The sequence below is a fragment of the Aquarana catesbeiana genome, linkage group LG07, assembly GCF_042186555.1.
Source record: "Aquarana catesbeiana isolate 2022-GZ linkage group LG07, ASM4218655v1, whole genome shotgun sequence".
Classification (NCBI taxonomy): Eukaryota; Metazoa; Chordata; class Amphibia; order Anura; family Ranidae; genus Aquarana; species Aquarana catesbeiana.
This window is the reverse complement of record NC_133330.1, coordinates 280,123,199-280,141,280: the sequence shown is the minus strand read 5'-3', so window position 1 is coordinate 280,141,280 and position 18,082 is coordinate 280,123,199.

The window sequence follows — 18,082 nt, the reverse complement described above, 5'->3', positions numbered from 1 at the left end:
TTTATTGCTGCTATAGCTGCTAGCAATAAGCACTGTCTTCTCCTGACGGGGAAAGCGTTTGATGAAAACTTGGAAGCTGATTGGTTTCTATGCAAAGCTGCACCAGATTTAGCACTCTCCAGTTTTAGTAAATCAACCCCATGGTGTCTTCTGCACTTTTTTTGGTGTCCTCTATGCTGTAATCTGGCATGAAACAACTCCTGAGTTTTAGAAAGAAAGACCAGTCACTGCTGCTCTCTCTCTTTGCGCAGGGTGACTGGTCTTGTCTCTGCCCCCTCTTGTAATTTTTTGCAGGCAGCCTTTAGTGAGTGGGCCTTCTGGGTCCCTCCCACAGCTCTGCATTCTGCACAGGCTATGCACATTGCAGTGATGATGTCACCTCTATATTTACATGGTAAAATCTGCTCAGGGATTGTGCTGGTAGAATCTAATATTTTACTATATGGATGGGCTTTAAAGAAAATATGAGACTGTGCTATCTCCTTCTGGTAAAATCCTGTGGAGTACTTGCTTACATTTCACATCAGGTAACAAAACACTTTAGCTACACTTACGATAAAATACCATCACTATGCTGGTGACACCCAAATCTATCTCTCTACTCCTCACCCCAATGTTGCAGTCTATTCTTGCACCATTAAACTACTAACTTGCAGGTGGAGCCACTTTGCCTTGCACGTGGGGGTACCTTTCCCCGTGCACATGCTAATCAATGCCCAGGACCAGACAGGGCCACGTTCATGTGAAAGTCTAACATTATGGAAGTACCCCAGCTTAGAGATTAGCCGTACACTGTGTGGAGTTATAAATGTACAGAGTCCTTCTCCAAAAGTGCTGTCCCGGTGTCACTACACACCTTACTTTTTATATGTTTGCATTTAGGAAGAACACTGCTGAACCTATGCCCACTCCACCAGTCCAGCGTACCTCTGCCACCTCACACCCAGTGACAGAATGGGGTCCGGCTGAACACTAGAGTGGACCTTATGTGTGCTCTCACTAAACTCCATCTCTCTCCCATTCCATACAACCAAATATATGAGGTCTCTGTACCGTGGGTTTAGTTACTTTGGGGGAAACAACTGCTGGGGAGAGAGACACATCACCGACTCCCTCGATACTGGAGGACCAGTTACCTTCGCCAGGTACCTCGCTTCATTACCAGGCTGCTTTGTACATTGCACTTTTTACTGAATACTGATAGAAACTGCATTCCTCCTCCAATTTATCTTGCTGAGATAACCCTTTGTAGTGGCCATGCTTCGTACTCCACATGTGCTTTACTGACCCTGTTCTTTCATACGCCAGAAACCATCATGCACCCCTTTGAATGATTTCAGACCAGGCTTGAAAAAGTTTGACAACGTTACTGTAAATCTTCATGGCAGAACAAATAACAGGCGCAACATAGTCCAGAACTAAACCAACTAACAGAGGTGGTTGCCCAGGCATACCTTTACAAGTGATAGTCCATGCCTGGCGATCTCCAAAAACTGGTAGTGTCCACTGGGACCCCAGAATCTCTTGGGGTTACATGCTGGCTCTCAAACTCCTGGACTTCATGTACTTGATGTGTTCCCTCACTTCCAAGCTCTCTTGCTCCCAGCTCCATTCCTGAACAGGACCACCCCCCTTTTATGTATCACACGGGGTGGAAGACTAGGCCAAGACTGAAAGCCTGGGAAGTGAGGTCCTAGAAGTTAATCCTTTCCCCAGCATGTGTAGACTACTAGCTAGGCTAACACATACTCCTTGTAGGTACTTTCCTACAAACTGACATATCAGTATGGATGTCATACCACTTCCTCAAACGTAATCTTTCTAAAACTGAGCTTATAATATTTCCCCCGCCCGTGCCAGGATATGTTAGGTAAATGCCTGACTCATCCACTTTACCAACCACTTAGTGCCTGCTACCCTTCTCTGCCAATGCCTCCACTGGCTTCCAGTCTAGCAACAAATACAATTCAAAATACTAACAGCAACACACAGAACCATTCACAACTCTGGCCCAAGCTATAAGACTAATCTTATCTCAATAAAACACCCACACCATCTTCTCCGGTCTTCCCAAGACCTCCTGCTCTCTAGCTGCTTTGTCTTCTCCTCTCATACTCGTCTCCAGGACTTCTGCAGACCCTCTCCAATTCTCTGGAACTCTCTAGCTCAATCTGTCCAGCTATTTCCATCTACAAAGGGAAGCCTATCCTGCCTACACCTAATGACTGAATATTTTAATTCTCTCATCAGCTCATCTCGAACAGTAATAACTTTTTGTACCGCTTGCTACCCATCCCCCCCTCCCAAATAGACTGTAATCTTTCTGTAGCAGGGTCCTCCTAACCCTCTTGTATTGAATTGTATTGTAATTGTACCGTCTCTCAATATAATATCAAGAACTGGGCATGTAAATCCTAAATAACAATATGTATAAAGTAGATATCTCACGCTTACCCAAAAAACAAAACAACCAATTTGAATGTGCATGTAAAGGTGCTGCAACTTAAAAAAAAAGTCAAAATACTCAACTCAAATACATATATAACAAATAAGTGCGCAACCTATTTGAATATAACAGTGCTAAAAAGCTCAGCAAAAGAAAAGTCCATAAGTGTCATTAAAATCTCATAGCAACAAAAGTGTCCAAAAAAGTGCTCTTTGTGTGAGTTCAGACACATCTGTGCTTAAAATGGTGCTCTCTCCAATACACAGGGAATTATGAGCCTCTTGCCAGAAGTAGTAGATCCCAAATTATAGGGATCTCACACGCTTGCTATGATTTAGCTCAGCTGCGATATGCCACTCCTGAGAATTCGGTAAGAAAGCTCCCTCCTGGTAGGATATTAATTTCACCTGGATACAAATATCTCCTACACTCCCAGCTCCACCGATCATCCTGCTGTTAATGCTCTCTGGCACAAAAAGTTTCAAGAAGGGAGACACTTCATGGTGTAGTATGTAAAAATGGGTATTTATTGAAAGATAACTGATTGCACGTACAAGAATTTAGTCGTAAGAAGGCCTTTTTAATAAATCTTTCAATAAATCTTTCAATAAATGCCCATTTTTACACCATGAAGTTTCTCCCTTCTTGATACTGTTTGTGTCGGAGAGCACTAACAGCAGGATGATCGGTGGAGCCTGAAGTGTATGAGATATTCGTATCCAGGCAAGATTAATATCCTACCAGTTTCAGGAGTGGAACATCGGAGCTGATCTAAATCATAGCAAGAGTGTGTGATCCCTATCATCTGGGATCCACTACTTCTGGCAAGAGGCGCATAATTCCCTGTGTATTGGAGAGAGCACCGTTTTAGGCACAGGTGTGTATGAACTCACACAAAGAGCATTTTTTTGGACACTTTTGTTACTATGAGATTTTAATTACACTCTTTAGTATGGACTTTTCTTTTCTGGAGCTTTTTAGCACTGTGATATTCAAATAGGTTGCGCACTTATGTGTTATATATAATAATAATAATAATAATAATAATAGCTTCCTTAGACACTATGTTGTTATATTGGCACCGAAAAGGTTACAGATGTAGCGAAGAATATGTGAAGTGATATTTCAATAATGTTTTGCGATGTGGATAATGTTATTGTCTGTACAGAGATCTTTGTTTCTTTGTTTGGCTTTCAATTCAGAGTATATGCAAAGGTCATTGCCACTGCTGTCTCAATAGCATTTTTGTTATTGAAAAAACGGGGACAAAACGGTCTAGTTTACAAGGAATATTTTTTTCTTAAGCGTGGACTGTGAAAGTAACGACAACACAATTTTTGTATATTAAATATTATAGATTTTATTTTCTGGTGTACAATATGATGGAACCGACTGTATCTATTGATTGACCTTATTGAAAATACATTATTATACATAAAACTACAGCAAAGATCTCTGTGCATTAATGAATAAAAATAAATTAAAAAAAAAAAACTGTAAGCGCAAACACTTGTGTACATGTAAAATTACAACAGGCAATATGTGAGCAATACAAATAACAGAGTGCAGCGCTGGGTTAGTGTAAGGAATACAGATATCCCGTATCAGATAAATTATGCAAACAAAAGGTATTACCCAAAGGTGCAATACAGTACTAATAATACATTATAAAGTGCAAATATGCAATGCAGTAATTTGAAATGAGCAAATGTGCAGTTCATATACGATTAAATGCAAAAAGAGGAGTAAACAGAAAAGTTGCAAACAGAAACGCACGCTATAGTGCTAAAGTACAAATGTGCATTTCATATGCGATTAAATGCAAAAAGAGGAGTAAACAGAAAAGTTGCAAGCAGAAGTAGTAATGAATTCCATATGTGACCCAAAAGTTACAATGTCCACATGTGCAATCCTGTGTAATAAATGTCCAATAAGCAAAAAAGGCATATAGGAAAAGTTTAATGCAGTAAGTACTAAAAAAAAGTGCAATATAAGTGCAAACAAAGTTCTTAAGTGGCTGATATCAAATGCGAGTGACTTCAAGTGCAGCATGGAGCATCGATCAGCTGGTTGACACCGTGATACCCATCACCTCGTTAAGATAAAAGGCTTACCAGAGAGCCTGCGTCCCCCCTTACTCAGGGAGGTCAAACAGCGCTTAATGAAATCAGGGATCCACCGATGGAGTGCTGTGACTTCCCCCTCAGATCATCTGTTGGCAGCCGGCCAGCATAAACAGCAAGACGTGATGATATGTAGGAAGAGAAAAAGCCCAAATAGTGTAGTGTGTCTCTTTTAAGCGTATTTGGTAAAAAAAAAAAAGGGGGGTTGAGCAGCTACATGAAAAACACTGGATAGCAGATTCCAGTTCAGAGTAAACACAAAGTAGTACTTGCAAGTAGAAAAATCCATACAGGTCCGTAAGATCAAATCGCGCATGCACAGAGCGTGTGTTCGTAGCGTCCCGACGATCGTTTAGTCATATGTGCCGTCATCAGGGGTATGCCCACACATCTGCGCTTTATATACCTAATGGACAAAACATGGAAGCGCTGCCATAGGTCACACAAAATGATACAGACCAGATCATTGGATGAGGTAAATCAATTTCAAATAGGAAACACCTCAAGTGGTTGGCATGTCCATTAGCCCTGCTGTGTCAGGGTTAACTACCAAGGCATAAATAAACGGCACATACTGGCATCTTGTGGAGAAAACAAATATTAACATATATAATCTGTAAAAAGGTTGGCTACCCCGTGAAGCCCATAGGTTTTACACTATTGAGCAATACAACCCAATGATCAAATCATGATATACATACATGTCAAAGAGATGTCCATCTTCAATCATAAACCTGATTTCAAACTTAATTGAAATACCATATAGGCCAAGAGATAGACCAAGAACTAAATTAAAAATAGAATAATAAAAAAGTAAAAATACTTTAAGGGCCAAAATAAGTGCACATAGCACTTGACTTTAAAAGTTATTATGCAGATACAATATTATTCAAGACAGGTTGTTATACCTTCACTAAAAAACTTCATTAAAATATAGAAATAAAAAAAAAATCTGTTCCTAAAAAGAGCAGTCCTTAACAGCAGAGGGAAAATACAACTATACTCATCTGTTCTGGTAAGCAAACAGTGGAGGGGGGACATCAGCCGTTATTAATGAAACAGTTGATGTCCCACTCCACATTTTGGCCATCTGGCACATTTTGTATATCCAGTTAGTCTCAGCTCTGGATATAGTCCTCCTTCCATTGCTACCACGCCAGTGGGGTACATATTTTTCCAGCGCAATGAAGGTGGTACCCTTAGGATCCCTATTATGTTTTAAGTCATAATGCTTTGAAACATTGTGTTTATCGAAACCCTTGCGAATGTTGGTTATATGCTCCGCTAGTCTAATGTGTAACATCCAGGTAGTGCGCCCAACATACTCCAGGCCACAAGGGCACCTCAAAGATAAAAAACGCATTTTGTTGTGCATGTGATGAATGACCTTATAGGATGTGACTCCTGTGCCCAATGAAGTGAATTCAGTCATTCTCTTACCTCGGTGGGCATTAATTTTACACACTTGACATTTCCCACACAAATAGTACCCTTTAAGATCTCCAAAAAAGGTCGGTCTAGTTGGTGGGTCTGGGACATTAGGTGCTATGGAGTGCCTTAGATTAGAATTTCCCCTAAAGATGACACAAGTACGTTCTGATAATAAGGGACCGAGAACACGGTCATTCTTGATGATCGGCCAGTGTCTCTTATTAATAATTTAAAACACCCAGTGTTGGCTGGAATATGTGGTGAAAAAAGACAAACCAAAATCCTGCTTATTATCTCCTAAACAAGGTCTGTCAATCAAGAGATCATGACGATCTCTGTTGCCAACTTCCACTATGAGGGAATCTAGATCTTCACCATCATAACCCTAGCTTTTAGGACCGATGCCTCTTTAAAGAAATCAGTTAATTTGGTACAGTTCCTTTTGAGACGTAGAAACTGGCCACAAACTGCCATGAATGATGGTGGCAAGAGTCTAAAGGGATATACCCATATACCCAAGAAAGTGGAGGTAGTAATTCTCCCTTCTTGTACCGAGATTTTTAGGTCCAAGAAATGAATTTCAGTGGAACGTATCACATAGCTAAGGACTATGCCCCTGTCATTATTGTTTAAGTGAGTCAAAAAGGCGTGGACGGATTCAGATGTTGTCAATTAATCATTTCCGCAAGATCAATTCTGGTCGTTTGCTATGCAAAACCATATCTTCCTCCCACTTTGGACATGAAGAGATTAGCCATGCTTGGAGTAAATTTAGCTCCCATGGCTACTCCCTTGATTTGCAGGTAGCAAGCCCCATTGTGCCAAAAATAATTGTGTTTCATTGAGAAATCCAGCAATTCCATGATGAAGTTGCCCTGTGTAACTGAAATAGTAGAATCATGAAAAAGAAGAAAAGTGCCGTACTGCATTATGTCCCAGCTGGTGCGATATCGCCATGTACAGCGATGCAACATCATCAGTTATCAATAGATAAGTTGATTTCCATTCAGCAGTATCCAATGTATTGATAACATGTTTGGTAGCCTTTATAAACGATGGAGTACCCATCACCAGTGGTTGCAGGTAATGATCTACATATTTGCCAATACGCAAGGTTATAGAATCAATATCACTGATGATGGGTTATCCTGGGGGATTAACCAAGGTTTTATGAACCTTAGGGAGTGAAAATATCATTGGCAGACGAGGGGCTAGAGGCACTAGATATTCTTTCTCTTTTTTATTTAAAATTTCCACGTCAAAGCCCTTCTCTACAAGCTCTCTTAGCTTCTGTTTAAACTTGGACATAGGATCCATAGGAAGGAGAGAGTAAGTGTCAGAATCAGACAAGATTCTCATAATTTCCTGCGAATATACCTCTCTATCCAGGATCACAATTGCACCCCCTTTATCCGCAGGGCGAATAACAATGTCCTTCCTATTGCAAAGTGTGTCCGTTCCCATTTCAATATTTCGCTGGGGTTGCACCAATTTTGTTTTCAAAAGTTTCAGATCCTTGATCACCAATTCACGGAAAACATTTATATTAGGGAACACATTACCTGGAGGCTTGAAGAGCGATGCGTTAGATAAGCCCGAATAAGCAATAGCCGGTGAATCCCTAGCCAGTTGCCTGGCTGGGTTGGTTAAAAGATATGTTTTAATATTAAGTTTGCATGTATATTTCTGTATGTCAATGAACGTCTGGAACTTGTTAATGTTCCGCGGTGGTGCAAATTTTAATCCCTTACTAAGAGTGACCAATTCCTCTTTAGAGAGTTCTTTAGTGCTGAGATTGATAATACCACTTTCGCCTATATCCTCCTTCTCTTTGGGGTGAAGGTGCCTTCCCCCTCTGCTCCCTCTCCATTTCTTTTGTGCCCTCCTCTGAAGGCCCCCTGAAAATCCGGTTGATAGTGATTTTCCAACGGATGTTGGTTAAGAGAGGGGTGAAGGACTGGATAATTGTTAGCAATACCAGGTTCCATTGTTGTAGTGTCATTAGCAAGTGGGCTATACCTGTTACAAGTATCAAACTTATACTGGTCCGGGGGGTCCCTCATGTTGCGAGGGCCCCGCGGGTCAGTGTGGTTGTAATATATATCGTGACCCCCTCCATGTCTCCAAGGTGGAGATGACTGGTAAGATGGGTGTGAAAAAGAACCACCCCTGCCACCATGACCCTTATGGGTATTGGAATGCTGATGTGAACCAGTCCATCTACCATGGGGTTTAGGGGAAACACGATGCCCTTGACTATATGTATCATAAGAAATGGATTGATTATAATTTCTTATAGTTGTCCCAGAGGAGGCCACTGTAAGCGCCATAGTCTGTCCTGCCGAGTTATCGAGTTATCGGCAAATAAAGAATTGGCCTGGGGTGTAATTTGCCATTTACACAACACATTATCCTTGTAATCCTTTATATCTGTTATATTTCCTTTTTTTCTTTGTTTTTTGCTCTGATTCCTCCTTAATGAGTATAGTTTTCAAAGTTAATTTTCGTGTCTTTTTTGGTATTAAAAATTTTAAAAAATTAACACCAGCCTCATTGAAATATTTAAACCATTTGGCTATTTCACTATCCTCCTTCTGGGGATTGACTTCCCATCTGAGACTTCTGGGAACCATATTTTCCTTAACGTATTCCTCAGGGTATGCTATATCGCATCTAGTGTGAACCTCAGTGATAGTTAGATTTTTAAGTCTTAAAAAGCATCCTGATATATCATCCCAAGGGGCCATCATTGCCATCAATCATTGCAAGTATACACCAGCAGCGGATATAGTATATCAAAAAGTAAAAAAAAAAAAGTATAGAAAATGATATCTGCGCTAGGTGAATGAAATGATATAATAATTAAGTAATGAAAAATAAATTAATGAGATACCCTGCAGCTGTGCACTATAACCCCAATACTGGGCACCAAAATGCAATACAAATAACAGAGTGCAGAGCTGGGTTAGTGTAAGGAATACAGATATCCCGTATCAGATAAATTATGCAAACAAAAGGTATTACCCAAAGGTGCAATACAGTACTAATAATACGTAATAAAGTGCAAATGTGCAATGCAGTCATTTGAAATGAGCAAATGTGCAGTTCATATGCGATTAAATGCAAAAAATAAGTAAGTAAGTGAGTAAATAGAAAAGCTGCCAACAGAAACGCACGCTATATAGTGCTAAAGTAATGAATTCCATATGTGACCCAAAAGTTACAATGTCTACATGTGCAATCCTGTGTAATAAATGTCCAATAAGCAAAAAAGGGCATATAGGAAAAGTTTAATGCAGTAAATACTAAAAAAAAAGTGCAATATATGTGCAAACAAAGTTCTTAAGTGGCTGATGAGTGACTTCAAGTGCAGCATGGAGCTTCGATCAGCTGGTTGACCCCATGATACCCATCACCTTGATAAGATAAAAGGCTTACCAGAGAGCCTGCTTAATGAAATCAGGGATTTCCCCTCCCATCATCTGTTGGCAGCCGGCCATCGTAAACAGCAATGTGAGCAATGAAAGTTCATCAGTCCATAAGGTAACAGTTCTAAGAGTGGAATGGTAGGCGGCAGCTGTCCTCAGAGAAAAGCCAGCTATGTAAACAGATTTGAGAAGATGGAAACACAGGAAGCACCAACCTGAGTGTAGTATATTTGATGCAATTAGCAAGGTAAGTAATGCACTTACAGAACACAAGTTAAAAATTCATCTGTCTAGGGTGGCGTTGCAGGTGTAGTTCGGCATCCAACACGAGCGTCCATGGGTATGGCAGGTTGTAGGTGAGCCATGATCCATCCTGTGAACGAATAAAGCAGTTGCTTTATGTTTCTCAGTTTGGAAAAAAGCAATAAATGGTACGGATGGGTCGAACACCCCTCCGTTTCGGTTCGCACCAGAACACCTTGAACAGGCAAAAAGTTCTAGTGAACATGCAAACCCTATTAAAGTCTAAGGGACACGAACATGACAAATCAAAAGTCCTCATTTTAAAGGCTTATATGGATGTTATTGCCATAAAAAGTGCATGGGGACCCGGGTACTGCCCCAGGGTACACGTATCAATGCAAAAAAAGTTTTTAAAACAATTGTTTTTTCAGAAGCTGTGATTTTAATAATGCTTAAAGTGAAACAATGCAAATTAAATATTCCTTTAAATATCGTGCCTGGGGGTCCCCTTAGTCTGCCTATAAAGTGGCGCATATGTGTGATGTGTAGAACAGTGTCGCAGAAATAATGGCATTTCTAAAGGCAAAAATGTAATTTAAACTTGCTCGCGGCTGTAATGTATTGCTGGCTACCTGAAATATAGATGAAAAATCAATGAAAAAAACAGCGTGCACCCCCCCCCCCCAGTTCATACCAGGCCCCGAAGGGCCTGGTATGGGTTTTAAGGGAAACTGCACGCCAAAATTTTTTAAAAAATTAGCGTGGGGTCACCCCAAAATCCATACCAGACCCTTATCTGAGCATGCAGCATGGCAGGTCAGGATAGGGGGGGTGAGCGAGCGCCCCCCTTTAACCATACAAGGCCATATGCCCTCAACATTGGGGGGTGAATGCTTTGGGGCAGGTGGGGCTCTGCACCCCCCTGCCCCACAGTACCTTGTCCCCATGTTGATGGGGACAAGGGCCTCTTCCCGTCAACAATGGGCTGTGGTTGTCGGGGTCTGTGGGTAGGGAGCTTAGCAGAATCTGGAAGCCCACTTTAGCAAGGGGGCCCCCAGATCCCGCCCCCTCACTATGTGAATGGGTATCAGGTACATTGTACCCCTATCTATTCACCAAAAAGTCAAAAAGTAAAAACCACAAGAGACAATTCCTTAATTTAAAAAAAAAAAAAAAAAAAGTGTCCCGCGATGTAAATCCATCATCAATCACGCCGCCCGATGGACCCGAAAAAAAAGGAAAAACTCTGCTGTCTTTTCGCTTTGACACTCTTATATAGGCAAGGGCAGGGCCACCCGCTGATGTAACCGGATGACCCCACCCCCACTTACATCACATGACGTCAGAAAGGGTTGTGGTCACTCAGTTACGTCACCAGATGGCCCTGTCCTTGCCTATATAACAGCTGTCAAAGCCAAAAGACAGCAACCACCAGGAGGCCATGAAGGTGGAGCTTTTTTTTTTCGGGTCCGTTGGGCAACGGGATTGGATGGATGGACATTGCGGGACGCTTTTTTTTTTTTCAAGGAATTGTCAAAAACTGTATTTTTGGTAAATGGGTAGGTGTGCAATGTACCCGATTCCCATTCACATAGGAGAGGGTCGGGATCTGGGGGCCCCCCTTGTTAAAGGGGGCTTCCAGATTCCGATAAGCCCCCAACCCGTAGACCCCGACAACCACCGGTCAGGGTTGTCGAGAAGAGGCCCTTGTCCCCATCAACATGGGGACAAGGTGCTTTGGGGGAGCACTCAAAAGCACCCTCTCAATGTTGAGGGCAAGAGAGAAATGCCCCAAAAGGGATACTATGGGCAGAAAACCAACACAGGATCAAAGTATGGTAAATAGAAAAACAGATAAATATATAAATTTTATTCAATATAGAAAAATGACAAATAACATTACTAAAAGCATTGAATAGCAAATTAAGAACAGGAGTATTGCACAATATTACACGCTGCAGCAAAAACCACTTCTGAAAACTGGGAAACAGAGACCAGAAATGGCTGTATGAGGACCCAACATGTTTCGGAGAGCATAAAAAGATAAATTTCCTTTCATGACACTATATTTCCTTCTTCAGGGGTTCATATAAAGCGTGCTGTTGTGTTTCTAACAGAAAAAGAAAACATATATATGCACATAATAGGTATTGATTCCATACTTGTAATAATTAATCTGGCATTATCCAGAAAGACAGACATAAAAAGCATGTATCATTTACAATGGTACTCACAATAAACGCATGTTCCCCTGCAATGACAATGACAAGATACACAGCAATATTGATGATAGATGAACTCCCACATCCAAAAGTCCACTAGGTTGATTTATCAAGTTGGAATAACCCAGATAGATTTAACTTTTTACTGCCTGCTTGGGTGCAAAATGAGTGGGACATGCGTCAAAACATAACTTGGAGAGACAGGTGAGCTGGACCCCGAGAGATTGGAGCGGTAAGTCAGAGCTCACAGGAACCGCCAAGAAGATAAGGAGGGTGCGAGTCTAGCAAATAAAAAAATATATACATGCGTGTCATCAGTTTATGTGTATATTCCTGCCAAATATAGTATAGGTGCAGAGATAGGCTTGTTAATAGATAGTACCCAGAGTAGGAGTGAATATGTCATTTCAATGTGGATGGTAAAATACCAAAACACATAGTAATAGGTAAGAAACAAAAAAGGAAAAGAGGAGAAAGAAAAGGGAGAGACATAGAACAAAAGAAAAAGGAGAGAAAGAAAGAAAAGGAAAGAAAAAAGGGAAAGAAAAATACAGTGTTGTTTCTACCTCTGAATGAACTAGCCTCTCATTTTCCTGCAGGAGTGATGTTCATCTGGGCTGTGTAGCAGTGCTGTGCTGCGTTCACCTGAATTTAAATAGCTCCCAAAGTGGAGGTGGTGGTATGGCAACAGCCAATCGACTGAGTGTTGACCAAATAAGGGCCATAGGTAAAGCATGGCCTAGCAATTAGGCCTATTATATACAGAGAAATGCAGCGCTGGCAACTATAGCACACTCAAGAAATATATATATGAATATCTGTGATAGAACACATAAACAAAAAAATTTAAAAAATAAATATATGAATAAAAGGTGATCAAGGAAAATTAGTAAAGATAATATAAGTGACCAAAAGAGATTGGAATAAAAAATGTTGCAGCTGCTGCATGAAAAGTGCTAGACCTCAACATGTGGCAATGTTGAGGGCAAGTGGCCTGGTATGGTTCAGGAGGGAGGCGCTCACTCAACCCCTCCCTTTCCTGGTCTGCCAGGCTGCATGCTCGGATAAGGGTCTGGTATGGATTTTAGGGGGGGACCACACAGCAATTTTTTTTTCAATTTTGCCATGGAGTTCCCCTTAAAATTTATGCCAGATCCAAAGGGCCTGCTATGGATTTTGGAGGGGGGGCCCACACTGTTTTTTTTTATTTTGGCATGGAGTTCCCCTTAAAATGTATACCAGACCCAAAGGACTTAGTATAGATTTTGGGGGGGATGCCACGCTGTTTTTTTTTTTTAATGTTGGCATGGAGTTCCTCTTAAAATCTATACCAGACCCAAAGGGCCTGGTATGGATTTGGAGGGGACCCTATGCTGTTTTTTTTTCTTAATTCTGTCATAGGGTTCCCCTTAACCACTTCAATACAGGGCACATTTACCCCTTCCTGCCCAGACCAATTTTCATCTTTCGGTGCTCTCACACTTTTAATGACAATTACTCAGTCATGCAACACTGTACCCAAGCAATATTTTTTTTTTCACTTTTTTTTTTCACTTTTTTTTCTTTTTAATTTTCTATTATAAAATTTTGCAAACAAGTAATTTTTGTTCATACATTTGGGCCAAAATTTATACTGCTACATATCTTTGGTAAAAATAACCCAAATTAGTGGATATTATTCAGTCTGTGTGAAAGTTATACAGTCCACAAACTGTGCAAATCATAAAAACTTGATCACACCTGATATACTGAAGGCCTATCTCATTTCTTGAGGCCCTGAAATGTCAGGACAGTACAAACACCCCCAAAATAACCCCTTTTTGTAAAGTAGACAGTCCAAGATATTTAGTATTTGGTGGTGTGTTCACATATGCATTTTCCTTAATAAACTTACTTTCACCTATTTATTTCTGGTTCACTCAGTCGCAGTCACACAGTTCTGGTCACATCTGGTTTATGACAATATGCATACTTCCAATTAAACCCCAAAACACATTCTGCTACTCCTGAATATGGCAATACTACATTTGTGAGACTTTTTCACACCCTGGCCACATGCAGAGGCTCAACATGCAGGGAGCGTCATCAGGCGTTCTAGGAGCATAAATTACACATCTAATTTCATTCCTACCTATCACACTTTTGAAGGTCCTGGAGCACCAGGACAGTGGAATTACCCACAAAATGACCCCATTTTGGAAAGAAAACACCCCACGTATATTCTGTGAGGCATAGGCTGCAGATAGGTACTCGGGTACTCTGGTGGGCTGCAGGAGGGAGGGAGTGTTTCTGCTGGTGTCATTTTTACAATGCGCGGGTAAATTCCATAGCAGGCCCAAAGAGTCAACCCACAACAATTTTTCCCCAATTTTTTTGTACAATAATTTTTTTAAAATTTAGCTCTCAGCGGGGAAGCTTTAACAACCTATTGACTGTGCGCTCAGCGGGTGAACATCCCACTAAGTGCCCAGAAAATGCGGGTGTTAGGCGAGTACCTGAATGGGTGATGTTCAGGCCAAACTTTTGCTCGGCCCAAACCGTTCGCCCATCCCAAGTGGTGCCTAACCCCACACAGTTACTCTTGTTGGGCGCAGGAACAGGCCCTGCTGTTAAAAATTTGAAAAAAAATTGAACTTACATGCCCCCATCAAACAGGTGCAGAAAAATCGGACCTTGAGTGTTGGTGGTGCCTGAACACTGTAACCCCTCACAGTTACTCTTGTTGGGAGCAGGAACTGGCCCTGCTGCTAAAAATTAGCAAAATATTGTTGGAAGATAGCATAATCAAGATTCAGGAATAGGATAGGAAGCATAGGCAGTCTTCAAGGGATCCCAGATCCCTAGCAAATTCAATCAGTTACATCAGCATTAGGGGCTTGATAGCTGCTGAACCAGGACTGATTCATTTTGATAAATGTCAGCCTATCAATGAAGTCTGTGGACACTCTTTGATCTGTCACAAACCCTCCAGCAGCACTGAATGTCCATTCAGAAAGCATGCTGGATGCAGGACAGGCCAGTAGATCGATTGCATATTGAGCAAGGTCTGGCCAGTGGTCCATACCCAAGACTCAGTAACCCAGTGGATGCTCAGTTGTAAGGGTCTCCAAGTCTGCTCTTGCACCTAGATATTCCTGCACCATATAATGCAGATGCTGCTGATGGTTGCTTAAACCTGACAGCCCTGGGCACTGAGGACTAAAGAATTGCTTAAAGACATCGGTCAGCCGGCCACCTTCTCCACTACTCTTCCTCTGATCGAATGAAGCCTCAGAAACACGTTGTCCAGGAGATTGTAACCTCCCAAGGTCTGGAAAGGCATTACACAAATTTTTCTTTATGGGGTCCTGAAGATGTTTCATCCTCTGCTCCCTCTGTGAAGGCAGGATGAGCTCTGCAACTTTGCCCTTGTAACAGGGATCAAGAAGGGTTGCCAGCCTGTAATGATCCCTCTCCTTGATATCACAAATCCCCGGGACCTTTCGCAGGCTTTGCAGAATCAGGAAGCCCATGCAGCGTAAGTTTGAAAAGGCATGAGATTCTGAGTCCTCTGTGTCACTAAGGATGACGTTGTCAGGAACTACCTCCTCCCAGTCATGTACGACTCCTTGGGTTTCTTGGGACTGAAAACCATCCCTTGAAGACTGCTGTATGTTATCCTCCACATCCATGCTGACACAATCCTCCATCTCCACCTCTTCCTTCTGTGTGTTTGGCGACCCAGCAGGAATGGTATCTGCATGAAGGGGACCTTGAGAGAAAAAGAAATCCCAGTAAAGCAAACTAGTATGAGCCTGGATGACAGAGGATGCAGAGGATGAGGATGGCTTAGTCATCCACTCCACTAACTCTTCTGCATGTTGTGGCTCAATAACACGGCCAGCAGTGAAGAAAAAGAACAAGCGTGCCCCACCTGCAGGGATGCACAATGTTCGTGACCACCACTTTTCACTGTAGACACAGAGGCAGCTTGCCCTCTTTTAGTGGCCTGTGAGAGTCTGCCTCTCCTTGTTGGCATTCTAGACATGATGGGGATTTTTGGGGTTTTTTTTTTTTTTTTTGCTTGGTGGACTATAAACTGTTTTATTATTGTTTTTTATTTTTGGGGGGGCTTTTTATAACTCTTTATTACAGAGTGTGGGAAGGAAATATGGTGCTTGGGTGCTATACTTTTGTGCTTGATGCACTATAAACCGTTTTATTATATTTTTTTATAAAGAAAATAAGGATGCAACTGTGGAGAATTTCTCACTGCTGCTGCTGCAAAAAAGCTAAAATAAAATAAATGTAAAAAAAATAAGAAAGGCCAAAAAAAAGGGAACCACTGCTAATGCAGAAAGAGAAACACCTGCTATGCAGAAGGAGGGGACATCAATTATGCCCTAAGTATTCTTAGTGCTGCTGCGCCACAGAAAAAAAAAAAATCAAAGATGTACCACTGCTGTACTGACGCAGAAGGAATAACACCTGCGACACAGAAGGGGGAGTGCTAATAATACAACAACAGAACCTGATACTGCCAAAAAAAAAAAAGATTAATGAAAAAAAATGGGATCAGTGGTGACACACCAACACTTCAGTAGCACCACGACACTGTGTTATTCACACTACACTGCACTGTATTTTATACACTGCACTATATTGTGTGCACGCAGTGCACTGTATTATACACTTTGCACTGAATTATATACTGTGCACTGCACTGTAATATATACATTACACTGTAGTATGTACTCTGCACTGCACTATATACTGTGCACTGCACTGTAGTATATACTATGCACTGCACTATATACTCTGCACTGCAGTATATACACTCTGCACTACATTGTAGTATATACTATGCACTGTGTTTATACACTACACTGCCTGCACTGTATTATGTATTATACACTGCCTGCACTGTAAGTCTGTAATATATATATATATATATATATATATATATTACACTGACTGCACTGTACGATATATTCTACACTGACTGCACTGTAGTATGCATACTACACTGTCTGCACTGTACTATATACTACACTGACTGCATTATAATACAGTGGGGACGGGAAGTATTCAGACCCCCTTAACTTTTTCACTCTGTTATATTGCAGCCATTTTGCTAAAATCATTTAAGTTCATTTTTTTCCTCATTAATGCACACACAGAGCCCCATATTGACAGAAAAACACAGAATTGTTGACATTTTTGCAGATTTACGAAAAAAAGAAAAACTGAAATATCACATGGTCCTAAGTATTCAGACCCTTTGCTGTGACACTCATATATTTAACTCAGGTGCTGTCTATTTCTTCTGATCATCCTTGAGATGGTTCTACACCTTCATTTGAGTCCAGCTGTGTTTGATTATACTGATTGGACTTGATTAGGAAAGCCACACACCTGTCTATATAAGACCTTGCAGCTCACAGTGCATGTCAGAGCAAATGAGAATCATGAGGTCAAAGGAACTGCTTGAAGAGCTCAGAGACAGAATTGTGGCAAGGCACAGATCTGGCCAAGGTTACAAAAAAATTTCTGCTGCACTTAAGGTCCTAAGAGCACAGTGGCGTCCATAATCCTCAAATGGAAGACATTTGGGACGACCAGAACCCTTCCTAGAGCTGGCCGTCCAGCAAAACTGAGCTATCAAGGGAGAAGAGCCTTCGTGAGAGAGGTAAAGAAGAACCCAAAGATCACTGTGGCTGAGCTCCAGAGATGCAGTCGGGAGATGGCAGAAAGTTGTAGAAAGTCAATCATCACTGCAGCCCTCCACCAGTCGGGGCTTTATGGCAGAGTGGCCCGACGGAAGCCTCTCCTCAGTGCAAGACACATGAAATGGGGTTTGCTAAAAAACACCTAAAGGACTCCAAGATGTTGAGAAATAAGATTCTCTGGTCTGATGAGACCAAGATAGAACTTTTTGGCCTTAATTCTAAGCGGTATGTGTGGAGAAAACCAGGCACTGCTCGTCACCTGTCCAATACAGTCCCAACAGTGAAGCATGGTGGTGGCAGCATCATGCTGTGGGGGTGTTTTTCAGCTGTAGGGACAAGACAACAGGTTGCAATCGAGGGAAAGATGAATGCAGCCAAGTACAGGGATATCCTGGATGAAAACCTTCTCCAGAGTGCTCAGGACCTCAGACTGGACCGAAGGTTTACCTTCCAACAAGACAATGACCCTAAGCACACAGCT